The following is a 14,749-nucleotide window of genomic DNA, read 5'->3' on the forward strand; positions in this document are numbered from 1 at the left end:
CATTATGAACCAATCGCACGCATCTGGATAGGCACTAGTGTCTTTCTCAAATAAACTATTTCATTTAACATTTAATTAGCCATGTAAAATAGTTCAAAGGCTCACAGTAGAATTATTCAAAGAAAGAAACCTAAGTTAGGAGAAAGGAGATTTTGAATAGGAAACCACATGAGTAGTATAAAATAAAATATGTCTCCTTCTCTCCCATAGTGTTTAAAGGTTATTTTCCCATATTTTAAGGCCTTCAGCTTTTTGCGTTAAACTGAAGTTTTATAAGAAGACTGTATTAGAACAAGAATGATACATCTCCCCACCAACACGCACTTCATCTTATGTGTGTTGTTACAAATTATGAATTTATTTAAAGCTGTTTGCCAAATCTAGCTAATAATGAAAATTACCTGGAACCCGTTTCTAAAAAAATAAATTCCCAAGCATCACCCAGACCTACTTCATCAGAATGTCCAGGAGGGAAGTTTGCAGATGTGTATTTTTAACGGGTAGTGCCCACATGATTCTGACAGTAGCCAATTTCGGATGCTCCTCCAACATGTGGCATGGTGTTGGCCCTACATTGGATGGACAAGGTCTCTGCTATCTGCTAAGTAAAACCTGGGGCAGTACAGTAGAAAGACATCAGGTTTTAGAAAATAATAACTGTCCAAAAGAAATCTTCTGGGTTTTGTTCCATTTCGTTGATTCTACTTTGGTTTTGCTTGGAGGGAACATATTTTGTTGGTTAATACACAGCTCATTTTGGTTGTTTGGGAGGACTGTCCGTGTCATTTAGGAAACCTTTCTTCTTTGGTCTAACATCCTGTCCACCAGTAGGACATGGTTTAATAATATTTTCTCTTCAGAAATACGTCTTATTGCCCACCCATTCCCACATACTGTGAGCTTCTTGAAAGCAAAGAGCAGGTATTTTCTAACATGGACTTTTGGCAATTAGGAGAGGGATTTTTATTGAATATGAGAGTTCATGAATGAATTAATGCATGAATACATACATGCAATTTTTGGTTAAATGAATGAAAGGAATTCAAGATAATTAATGAGACATGCAGGGTACAAAACTCAGTCAGTAGTTCTCTTTCAAAGAGAGTTTATATGATCATTATTCCCAAAGAGTTACTTACACACATCCAACACCATAAAAATCTGAGCGCTAAAGCTAATGTATAATGAGAGAGTGGTAAAGCCCTCTCAAGGTGTTTTAGCAGAAAGCAGCCGATAAAATTTCTTAACAGGGAGAGCATCCTAAAAGAGAAGTGGTAAAATGTGCCCATATATATAACCTTAAAACATGTATGTGTCATACAAAAAAGCTTTACAAATGGGAACTGGCTAAGCATTTTTACTACTATACATTTTATTCATTTATTAGCTTGGGTTCTTGCCTGACATTGCTGCATTTCTCTTCGTTGAAGAATTTTATTATACTCACTTGTCTATTTATATGAACATCTGCGTTCATGCCAGGTTTTTTTTTTCTTTATATAGTATCTAACACACCACGGTACACACATTGGTACTTAATAAAAATTATTTGAGCATGAAGATTTGATTACTGGCAAATGGTGGTTGAATATTTAATAGAAGAAGACATCTTTGCATTTAAATGTATGCTCATTTTAAAAATGCTAACAAGAAATAGTTGGGGGGAAAAACCTTTAAGAATGAGCTATCATGTTTCTGGGTTATGTCGGCAATAATTCTCTACTATATTAGTTCCTTCAAAGGTGAGTGGTTTCTGATTATGATATAACCTTAACTTGCCATCTGTTATGAAACAGTGTATAAAGCTTAAACTTAGGATTTTCAGCTTCACAAATTCTCCAACAATTATGGACTCTTACTGACTTCATAATTAAGTCTAGACAAGGTTAACAATCACCTGCCATTCTGTTAATGTAATTGTTCATCCATGAACCTTGCAAATTCTTCTAAGTAATTGTGATATTTGCTTTGAAAAACAAACATTCTTATAATCTTTCTGAGAGTGAAAATTCTATGACAAATCAGGAAAACTCTTGGGGCTTAAAGAGGCCTGTTAAACCCGTCTTAACCAATTCCCCATCTACTTTCTGAAACTCCAACCCTGAGTTGAAGAACATGAAGAGTAGCTTTTCAACATTAATTCTGCTGTGGCAGAGTTGGGATTAGAATTCATGTCTTTGTAATCCAAAATTCTTTCTACCGCCCCACAGAAATTCTTGGGGAAGATATTTTATAAATAAAGATGGAATTTAGTACAGTAAAACAGTCATGACCTGTGATTTTATGAAACAGTATTTTCATGATTCTGCTGCTGTATGACTCTTACACAGATAATTTACAGATACTTGCTGCTGTGGGCAGCATCTGCCATTGCTATATATGATGTGCTGAGTGTTTTTCTTAGTAGAATATACATTTTGATTACAGGATGGTCAGCATCTTATGAACTGTAACTTACTTTCCACATGGTTCTCTGTAATGACCAGAAATTTAACAATAATCGCAGGTGTTTGCTTCTGATGTGAAGAGCATTTCCTAAAATGATATTGGACCTACTGCCATTAAGAAGGAAGCAGAGGTCCAAGCTCAACTCAGTTCAGGGTCTCTAATATCTATCTCTGTCTCTTCCTCACTCTCTATATCTCTCTCACCTCACTCCCCCATCTTTCAGTGGAAGCTCAACTACTAAGAGGTTGAGAAAGAATTCTAACATAGGAGTGTTTGACCCCAGACTCTGTGCTCTTAGCCATTGTTCTGCACTGCCACCCATGTAACCTGCTCCTCTATCCTCACTGGACCAGCCTGAGCAAGTGGCCACCCCCAGCCACCTAGTGCAGGTGACCCAGAGCCGTTGCTCAAACGCACGCCATCCGGAGCTCCCTTTGATCCTATCCCCATCATATACAGTGGGAGATGGAGAGAGCTGCTTGTTGTAAATGTTCAACATGTCATTGATCTTTAAGATTATTTTCCCCTTCAATGAAAGCCTTCGGAGAGCAAATTTTCATAGTCACCAGCAACTCTGGCCCTGTAAAATATGTTCTTTCATGATGAAAAGCACCCTTTATCACTTAGACCTGCCCTTCCCACATATACTAAATGCAATCCAATGTAATGAGAACATGTCTAGCCAATCACAGGTCATAAATGAATAAGTTTTTCCTCTGGGTCCATTTGATATAATAGAAATTATTCTCAGAGGAGGGTTATCAATTTAGAACATACAATTTAGGGAGATATACCACTGATTCTACTGCTGAGCTCTTCTTTCCAATACAGCTGAATGTGTCTTTTCAAAGAGCAGAGCTTCATATTGCAGTCACAGCATGGATATATGAGGTCCTAGAATAATCAGAATGCCATCCAGTTGTGCATTCCTTCATTCTTTCATTTGGTCATTGTCTTCCCCTTTCAGGTTTTCAAAGGAAGAAAAATATTACTTCCCATAGAAACATCTAAAAAATTTGACTGGACCCAGTTAGTCAGAAATTCCAGAATGAAAGCAGTATTTTTTTTTTTTTAAGTAGTGGCAAGATAACTCTAAAGTTTTTTGTCATGGAAAAAATGTAAGTGGAAAGACTTGTAAGCCTAATGTTTGCAAGAGACAAATTGTCATTGATCATTCCTTCCTGCCCATCCCCTTCTCCTCACCCTCTTTCTTCTTTAGACTGTATATTCTGTTGTATCCTTTGTTCCCTCATTCATTCCTTCCTTTTGTAAACTTTTATTCCTTCCTTTTGTAAACTAGAATATTCTATATTCTAGTCCCTAATGAGATGGGGGGTACAATTTTATTTTCACATGGGACTGCATATGGGTAACATATGGCATTACAGGATAGAAAGGGTGAGAATGGAGAGGCTTCAGAGCAGTGGTTCTCAGCCACCGCTGCAATTAGAGTCACCTGCAGAGCTTTTAAAACAATGCTAATGTTTGGGATGCACTTGACAGCCATTGAATCAGAATTTCTGGAGGGTAGTGGTTGGATATTTTTTTCAGGATTGAGAACTACTACCTTAGATAGAACACAAAAGGAAATAGGAATTCACAAACCTGGGACAAGAGAACCTTTGGGTCCCTAACTTGCTTGTGTTTCCTGTAGATAGCCTAATAGCCCTTGGCAGCACAAGGCAGATCAAGAGAAACCAGCAACACAAGTATTGGCTGGCTTCCTCAGAATTAACAAGGCAAAATATCCTTCAGGCTTCTGCCATTTTATACCATGGTAATCAAAAAAAAAGTATCAATTGACCTTTGAAATAGCAGTTTATAGAGTCCTGAACTCATTGACTTCTCCTACCATGGTGACTAGCCTCTAGACGACCATGCAGGGTTCACCCGTCTTCTCCGCTTATGGGCAGCCCACTTGCTTTCCAGAGCCACCACTTTTGCTTCACAAATTTCAAGTTGTAAAGAGTAAACCTGAGAGGGAGCAGTGAGTGTGGAAGACTTGAGGGAAGAGCAAGCTTCCCTTCAAGGGGTAACAGAACTATAGACATCAGTCAGAAAGTATTTGCACTACAGAATATCCAACCTCTTCTATGGAGGAGGAAACTGAAGCAACATTTAAATGACTCATCAAGCTAACACTGTTTGTGTCTAATGCTTCCAGGAATCTCCAGATTCCTTATTCCTATTTCAGTGTCGTGTTACCTAGCTATGGAACAAGCCATGTTTTGAATAAAATGACAAATATAAACCTTGACAATATAGAAGGCATTCTCTTGACTAACAGGAAAAAATCGTATTCACTTAACACATATACATTGGAGTGCACAGACAATTAATAACAGCTCCTCAGGCTAAAGACGGTGTCAACCAAGAGGGCAAAAGGCATGATTTTAGATCTGAGGAAGCAGGATAATTGCTTGGCAGCCAAAAAAAGAAAAGAAAAATAAAAACACAGCAATAGTATGTAGTTTTGTGGACTGTCAACAACCACAAAGTGTCTTTGTATATCTATGTTGATTGTGAAAATGGCCACAGGTCTCAAGTCAACCTTTATCTCTGTCTTGTAGCATGAGGAATGTCAACACAGTAGAGGCATGTTTGCAAATGAAACACAAGTAAAGCCAAGCATATACCATTCCTGAAAGGATATATGAGGTCTTGGGCTGAGAAGCTACATGCTTCATTTGGAAATGGAAACTGTTGGGTATGGCTGTGCTGGGGTCAATACCATAAAATGCCCTTGCTATTTTTGCATAGGGGGTGGGATGTGAGAGGGAAAAGGAAGGAAGATGTGATAAAGCATAAATGGTATGCAGAAATATCTTGTGGCTCTTGTACATTTACAGTCCTAATTTTTGCGGAGTTAGTTTTATTCTTGGTGGAGTGGGCAGTTACAAGTGAGACAGGTAGCACTGGAGGAAGATGCTGCAGAGGTGGTTTTTATGTCCTGCTTGGAGGGCAGACTGTTTAAAAGTCTTAACTTTTTCCAGCCTGACTTGAGTTGCTGATACACCATGATATTTAAGATCATGTCATCCAGAACATATTGATGTTGAACCACCTTGGTCTATGTAAATGTCCTACTGGAGCCACAAAGCAGGATCACATTCCATTTGATACTGGCAGGTTTTACCTTATAGGGATGGGTATTTCTATTGTCAGTCAACTGGGAGTAGGTCATTCCTGAGACAGGAATAGGGCCTAGAATAAATCTTGAGGCTTGAGGAAGAAAGGTATTCCTTCTCTCTCTAGGCTCTGCCATGCTTGGTCTTGGGCTCCAAAGCTCAGGTGCTCCAAATACTCCTGATGAAAGGAGTGAACTGATCTCTAATGGGTGGGAAAGAGTCAGACACCAGAAAGAAAGTGGCTTTGTGGAATTTACAGAATAGTTCCCTACCATCATCCTTGTTGTTCAATTAAGTAATTTAAAAGTTTACAATCTTGTCTTAAAGACAATGTGGGGAATTAGGAAAGAACTCGCTTCACGCATGGCATGGGGAAGTCAAGTGTAGGCATGCAGTTTTCCCCTCTAAACAAAGTGTCAGTAGCAGAAACAAATGCTCCCAAAGGATGACCATACCCAGCAGAGGGGTGGTCCTCTAGCAGGGGGACAGTGACAGCAGAAATAGAGGCCAGAGCCAAAGGACACGAGGGAACTGATTCCGAATATCGAGGAAGTGACAGAAACAGTCAGAAAGAGCGGGTGGGCTATGTGCAAGTGGGGCCTCTGAGTGATTGCCAGTAACTTCCGTTGGAGTAAAATCAGTGAAGATTGTACTCTGACTGGCAAATATCTTTATGAGATGATCCAGGAACCAAGCAAGTTTTCTAAATACACTGCCAAACATTGTCATCTGTCGTCCTCACAAGCCAGCCCTGATAATAAAAACTGCTAACAAATATGTATGACATGTTTCTTCTGTGCCACATACAGTGCTAACACTTTATAATCCTTAGGCTAACATTGAGTTTCATGTTACAAACCTCTTTTTGGTGATGAGGAATCTGAGACCTTAAAAGGTTAAATAAATGGTCCAAGATCAACAGCTACTAAGTGGTGAAACTGGGAATCAAACAAAGATCACTTGTTCCAAGCCTGAACTCTTGATCACTATGCTGTCCACTGGGAGCCAAAAATGAGGGTTTGGGAGTGTTGATGGTGGCAAGGGTGAGGGTGGCGGGAGTGAAAAGAAAGAAGTGGATAGAACCAATAGGACACACTTCCACAATTGTGGGATTTATTAACTTAATCATTTTTCAGGGAAAGAAAAAAATAGTGTCAATTGTAAGATACCTCCTGCTTTCAGAAATATTGAAATGAGATAAATGAGTGTCATAGAATCTGGGAAATACATTAAGTGCTTCCCATAGTCCATATTAAGTCCATAAAGGCTTGTGCATGTTATCTCATTTAATATTTATTATAATACCAGAGAAGTAAATTATTTGCCCAAGGTTCTATAGCTGGTTAGTGACAACAAAAGAACTTAAACCCACACCTGCTTGAGTATTAATTCAATGTTTAGCAGGTAGAAAGCCTCTATTCCCAATTTTTTCTCTGAATACAAGATGCCACGACTCCACACTTGAAAGAATGCTTTTAGATGTGCTTTCCATAATTGCTGCTCCTGAAAGCAATGTAGGTAAGAGTTCTACAGTCGCCTTCAGACATTTTGGATGCATTAGAGAAAATGGTAATGGCTTCTGCAGTTTACCTAGCAACCACTCCTTTCAGGAGCTTTCTTTTAGAGCCAAGTTACTTATGTGATTTCCAGCCAGTTTACTTCCAGCCAGTTTACTGACATTGTTCAAGTCATCATACACGAAGGGTTATTATGATTTCTTACCTAGAAAAGGTATAAATATATTTCAATGTGCCAGCTTCTCTCAATGTGCAATATTCATCCTGGTTTATGTATATTTGAAAATTGCGAGAAATGATTTTGGGCAAATTAATTTAATTGAAGCTGATATTTATGACTCTTATGGTTATAGGAGTTCAATGTAACTTCCTAAAAGTTTCCTGCTTATAACAAAAGCATGCTTAACTACAGGGAGTATTTGTTTCATTGAGTAACAGAATTCTGTAAAACGTGATAGCCACAGAAGAGAACTTATAATAGAAAGTGATTGTTGGAAAGTGGCTACATCATCATATACACATACATGTACACATGTGTTTACGTGTAGGAGGGTCCATGTGTATATAGATGTATACACATAACTACGTACACATATGCACTTGCAGGAACCATTTGAACTTTGTAAAAGGTAATGAATATAAAATGTCCCTAGATAAATAAATTTACACATTATCACAGGCATAAACACATGCACTCATATGTCTAAAGATGCACACAAATGCTTCTTTCTCCGAAGAATAGTCTGGAAACATTGAATCTAAAATGAATTTTCAAATTGGTTTTAATTAACTGGATGAGCCAATATTTAACTGAATAGCTTTTTTTGAAAAGTTAAGACTCTTTGGACAATTCATACAATTTATAAAATAAAAGTATATGTTTAGTCTTCTCAAAGTAAGGTACCATTAAATATATATGTGTGTGTGTGTGTGTGTGTGTATATATATATATAACATTTGTTCCATCAAAGTCAGTCGCAAATATTTATTTAGCACCTACTATGTCCCTAACAGTTTTCCAGGTGTTGAAGAATCCGTTTGTGTGTGTGTGTGTGTGTGTGTGTGTGTGTGCGCGCGCGCGCGCGCGTTTGTGCAGACAGAGGACAGAGAGAATGAAGAAATGAAATTGTAACAACAAACTTATTGAAACAAAAATTATTTGGTCTCCCCGCAGCCTGTCTGTCCTTGGGAAGCTGTTAACTGCATATGAAACTGAGCTCTCCTGGGCACTGTTAGCACATAGTCTGTCCTTAATCTCAGCCTTTTAGTCTAGAGCAGACATTTACATTTGATTCCCATATGCAAATTCAAGCCCACATCCACATCCAGATAATCTAATATATTCATTTTAAAGTCCACTCTGCAACTTCAAAGTTAACAACACATTGAGAACATTATTTCAAACGGAGAGATACATATTCAGATCTTTAAACTTTTTACTATGACTTGTAGGCTACATAGAAAAACTAAGAAGGTAGCAGTCACTTCTCTGGGAGTTCAGAATAGTATGCTTTCTAAAATCCTTCAACAGTTAAGTAATACCAACAAACTGGCTCCCTCAAGCAATAAGTTACTCTGATATTCACCAAAATATAACAATAAACTGGCTGTCAAGTTTGGCAACCATTTGAAAAGAGGCGGGTCTCCTCTCTGAACTCTGAATGGAAACATTATTTTTCCTCCTGTAGAAGCCATCATCACTCTTTCACCAGAAGGAAGGTCACACCATCTTTCACAAAAGATTTGCCTGCTTGTAATTACTGCCTGCAGCGTACAGACAAATGCAATTTTTAAAATGCTAACTGTGTTATACTTATACTCAAGGGATCCCCGGGTACAAATGTAACGCGGCCTCACCAGTTTGTCTTAGTGAGACCTTACGGTGCTGATTGAAAACAGCTGAACTAAATCAACAGTTACCTTGAGCCAGGGGCCTTCGGAGAGCAATTAGAGTCAAGGCTTGGGTTTTGAACCCAATATGCTCTGTCAGTCTCAATGATTTGTGTTTGTTGTACTCAGTCTCATTTCCTGCATGAAATATGAGGCTGTATAAAGAGGAAAAATTCCCAAGATTAAAAAATATTTGACCTCAGTGCATTTGTGAGCAGAGAAGTACACATGTCTAAATGACCATTTGGGTTTGTAGTACAAAGTTCTATTGATGTTGGCAGCCCAAGCTTCCCAGTCTCAAAGCCACATGAATGGTTTCGAGTTTCAGCCAAAAAATGTTTTCCACATGCTTTAGTATGGGCCAATTTACACAGTAGATTTCGTGGATACTGTGGCCAAGTGCTTCATAAAGGGCTGCCTTCTCTGGGATCAGGGAAACCACAACAGACACATTGCTAATGCAACCTAATTATCTGCCTGAATATTTTTCCAGATGTATCCAATGTCTAAAAATACTGCAATAAGAAAGGTATTATTTGACTCCCTCGACTGAAACAGTGGCATAAAGAACCTGTTTGTCTAGAGGGAAAGTTATGACATTGTACTTCTATGACTGCATTTAAATCAGTCAGTTGAAACAGTACCCACAGGGCGGGCTGTACTTTCTGTTTGAATGAGTCTTCCAAACCAAGACCTTTAGTTAGCGTAAGAGATCATTCCTTTATATAAAGGGATGACCCTCTCACTTAGAAGTTAATTCCTCTCATTTGTGGTTTCCTAATTTGATTGAGGTTGGTTAGTGTAACTCATGACAAAGATCCCATGCTTTTCCTACTCAGCTCATTGTATGCCTCACACAAGCAGGCCATTTCCTTCCTGCCAGAGGAAAAATTCTTTTGACTAATAAGTTGAGATTTTTACCCTGTCCCCGTAGAAAAACTGGCTGTTCCGAAGGTCTTAATGTTTCCCTTTTGTTTTCCTTCAACAGAATTTATTTTTGTATAGCAAGCCCCATACTTCAGCCTAGTTTCCTTTGTGTCACTTGGATTTCAGCTAGTCCAGCAGATACATGATGTTATGCCAGGTTATTGTTCAAGCTGTTGGCAATGACGCTCATTCCTAATACATCCAACTGCCTAGGAGAATACAAGCGCATGCAGTAGGAATTTGTTGAATTAAGTTGAGAGGCCAATTTTACCAACCTGTGTCTTTATACACACTTGATTCTAGAATGAATTGTGAAGTTCCAAATAATTAACCAAGGCTGGGCAACACAGACACACACACACACACACACACACACACACACACACACACGCCCCACACTTTTTTAAAAAAACTGAAAAACTTAGGACAATTTTTTATGTTCCTCTTTTTCTTTCCAATCCTCCTCCTAGCAGCAAGGATTGGGAGCACAGGGATACATTCTGTATTACACCTTTTAGGAAGCAATAAATCAGAGGCAAGGCATCACCTTCATTGCTTTAATTGGTCTCAGTCATAACCACAAAACCACTGTGCCAGCTTCCCTAATTCCCATATAGCACCACTGGAGTGAGCAGAGCTCTCCAACACACAGATACCTTTAAATAGTTATACACTGAAGTTGTGGCTAAAACTAAAGAAAAAGGCAGCAGAGTGCCAAGAACTTCATGTGAGCTAATGATGAGCAAACGAGTCCCCCCAGGGTGCTTCATTCCATTCTCCTTAATTGAGCTATTCTCCTTGCAAGAAGAGTTTTTACTGATTGATTTGACTCTATTGTTTCTTGTGAAATCCAGAAACCTTACCCTCATTTACTCCACTGTTGTTTCGTCTTTCCCAGCTGGGATATAGTTTCAAAATATGTTCCTAGTTCTCTAAAAGACATCCCTAGGGAATGAGGTCACTTGGGTTTTTCAGTTAGAAAAAAAAAATAAACAGTTTTATTCTTCTGGCAATCCTTTTTTCATTGTATGACCCCTCCTAATAGCAATGTTCCATTATCTTATTTCCATGTAGCATCAGAATGTTCTCAGGAAAGGGGGACAGATAAGAGATGTAATGAGATGCTAGGCACTTTGGCAAACAGCATATTCTATTTAAAAGTGGGTTGTGGCGGGGCGCGGTAGCTCACGCCTGTAATCCTAGCACTTTGGAAGACCGAGGCAGGTGGATCACTTGAGGTCAGGAGTTCGAAACCAGCCTGGCCAACATGGTGAAACCCCATCTCTACTAAAAATACAAAAAAAATAAGCCAGGTGTGGTGGTGGGCACCTGTAATCCCAGCTACTCAGGAGGTTGAGGCAGGAGAATTGCTTGAACCCGGGAGGCAGAGGTTGCAGTGAGTCGAGATCACACCACTGTACTCCAGCCTGGCGACAGAGCAAGACTGCGACTGAAAAAGTAAACATAAAATAAACGTGAGTTGTGTTTCAAATATGTATTTACGATCCAGGTTTTTGGAATTCAGTTGGTAGAAGGAATATTATGAATGGGGGATATGATAGGTTCTCACAGAAACTTTTTGTGTGTGTGTGAGACGCAGTTTCACTCTTGTTCCCCAGGCTGGAGTGCAATGGCGCGATCTCGGCTCACTGCAACCTCCGCCCCTCCCAGGTTCAAGCCATTCTGCTGCCTCAGCCTCCCAGTAGCTGGGATTACAGATGTCTGCCACCACGCCCGGCTAAGTTTTTGTATTTTTAGTAGAGACGGGGTTTCACCATGTTGGCCAGGCGGGTCTCAAACTCCTGACCTCACGTGATCCACCTGCCTCGGCCTCCCAAAGTGCTGGGATTACAAGCATGAGCCACCGCGCCCAGCCCTCCCAAAAACTTTTCAACCCATAATGTAACCCATAATATAAAGTACTATATTAGGAAAAAATAAAAATAAAAAACCCCTGTGTTATAAGATGCAAATTTTTCTGCCATTTATGTGGGAGTCTAGGAATATGAGCCCTAAGAGTGAAGGAATGAGAAGGGGAAAAAAGAGTTTCTTCTCACATTACTGGTAAGGTTATCTCAAACAACAACCTGAAAGAAACAAAAGTGGTTTGGTACCCTCTTCCAGAAACTCATCTATAATTATTTTTTTCTCACTTTCTCATACTCACTTGTGTTTATTCACAAACTCACTTGTGGGTCATGTTTCCCTAAACTGTTTTATTATGAAACCCTCCTTTCCTGCTGTCAAGTATAAGATACTTCACTCATCTTCATCAAAATACATTGTTGTCGTCAAAAGGAATTCCTGGTGATCGAAATAATTTGCAGTGAGGTAATCATAATCATTCCAGGCTATTTGCACCTTAAAGTAACATGGAAATCAGCCCCAAAGAATCTTTTCATTTCATTTGTTCATTTCAGGCAATATGATAAAATTGAAAAATTTCACAAATGTCAGGAAAACAAGATCTGGTGTCTGGGTCCCAACTCATAGAGCTTCCCAGCTTGTAGCTGTGCTCCTGAAGTAAGTATTCTGACTTTTCACATATTATTCTCTCACTAAAAGCTCTGCATTGCAGAGAAGATGTCCCCAGAACTTCAGCATCCAAAAATCTTTTAGTGAGGCTGTGTCCCTTCACTAGGTTCCTCTGTCTGAAAGTGTTGTTAGTACATGGGGTGATTGTAAGCCCAAGACCGTAGCAGAAAATAAGGGGGAGCTCTGAGATCTAAATTGGAGTCTCGGAAAATGCTAGCCATAACCTTCATAATTGTATTGGGCAAAACTTTTTTTAAAATTGGTCACAGAGCAAGCTAAGAAATGAAGCACTTTGAACTGAATTGCTAATTAGATTTTCAGGGTGCTAAAACTGACTGGATGGGTTTTGAAAGTCTTGGGTTTGGTTTTGAAGATCACAGCAGAACACAAAGCAGTGTTTCTTAAAGTGTGGTCCATAAATCACTCCTGTCCTCTGGTGGCTTTGGGGCAAATAGTTTGTGAACTTCAGAGGAAAAAGAAAACTTAAAACCTTTCATTCACAAACATTTAACACATTTAACACATTTAAAACTTAAGATTAAATGTAATTCTCACTGAAGTGTGCTCTGGTTTTAATAGTCATTAGCATCCTAAAAGTGGCCCACATGCTGCAAGAACTCTGCTGGTCAGGTCTCAGCTTCCATTCGGTTAATCGAATGCAGCGCGCTTAGGTCAACTTATTTTCATATTATTAGCATATTACCATTTGCATTTGTTACATTTGACTTTTTTGCGTCGTCAATATTGGAATTTATTATTCAATTTCTAATTTTATAAAAAGAGCAACCACACAAAAGTAGTTTATGAAAACATAAAGACAGTTATAAAAGTATCGACAGAAATATACCACCACTATAATCATCTTTAGTGACCAGGATTCAGAGCGAACACAGATTGTGATTATGTATGTGCTTAGACAAGGGAAAAACAGCTAGAAGCATCTGGATATAAAAGTGAAAATAGGAAATCCAAAAATAAACAAAGGAAAATTTGATTTAATAAGGCCAGCGATCATTTTGACCCTAGTGTATAGTAAATTGCCTTTTAGAAAACTTGATTAAATAGTAACATGAGGTCATCAGAGCTTTGCATGCACGTACTATGTACTTCTCAGGCTTTAAAAATGATTTTTTCTATAGAAATGATTTTTTTCTATAAAAATACTTTAAAAATAATTAATTGCTGGATTTTATTGCCAACAAAAGTGGGAATATACAACTACAGAAGCATGCTTTAGAAGTCACATTCCTTGTAACCAAAAGGAGCCCCCTCCTTACAGTCCCCCTTAGGAATCCCCTTATCCTAAGGAATACATTCCAAGATGCCCAGTGGATGTCTAACACCAGAGAGTATGGAACTCTATGAATACTATGTTTTTCCTTAGTCTGATAACTGAGATGGTTTCTAGGTGACTAATGGGTGAGTAGCATAGACAGTGTGGATACACTGGAACAAGGGATGATCCATGTACCAGGTAAGACAGAACAAAATGATGCAAGATTCATTACATAACTCAGAATGCCATGCAATTTACAGCTCATGAATTGTTTATTTCTGGAATTTTCCATTGGTTATTTTTGGACCATGGTTGATCACAGGTTACTGAAACTGCAGAGAGCCAAATCTCAGATTAGGGGATACTACTGTATAGGTGCAAGTCATACTTTTTCTAGGTAGCTGGTAAAACTAGCTTCAAAGTTAATAAATAATGAGCTTAGAATGAAAGCATAATAAGCATTGGCTAAACTTCCCTATCATAGGACAGTTTTATGTCATGGAATATTAAAGGCATACAATGTGTGTGTTCTGGGAAGTATTTTGCTTTTCAACTGGCAAAATCACTGGTATGTTAGCTCTGAATCAGGTCTTCACTAATATGTGGTGTATACATTGATGAAAAGTGATTGATGATTTTTTCCTGCTAATTATTCAAAATCCACACTAGAGGAAATTTTCAGTCTGTCATTGGTGTTTTCCTGCGGCATGATGTATATTAGGAAAAGAGTATTAATAACATTACTGTTAGTAATACTGTCACTAATGGGGCATTAGGCATGTATAGAGCAAGGAGAAGCACTGCCACACAGTAAAGGACTTTGCAACAGATTGCCATTCTACATACTTTTCTGTAACAGAGAACGGCTGGTGATGAGCAATATGTCTACCAATTTTTACAATTATTGATTTATTTACTTTTATTTCATTCAATTTTTGGTGAACAGCTGGTGTTTGCTTACATGAATAAATGGTGATTTCTGAGATTTTGGTGCACCCATCACTTGAGCAATATACACTGAACCCAAT

This window comes from Macaca thibetana, chromosome 15, assembly GCF_024542745.1.
Source record: "Macaca thibetana thibetana isolate TM-01 chromosome 15, ASM2454274v1, whole genome shotgun sequence".
Classification (NCBI taxonomy): domain Eukaryota; kingdom Metazoa; phylum Chordata; class Mammalia; order Primates; family Cercopithecidae; genus Macaca; species Macaca thibetana.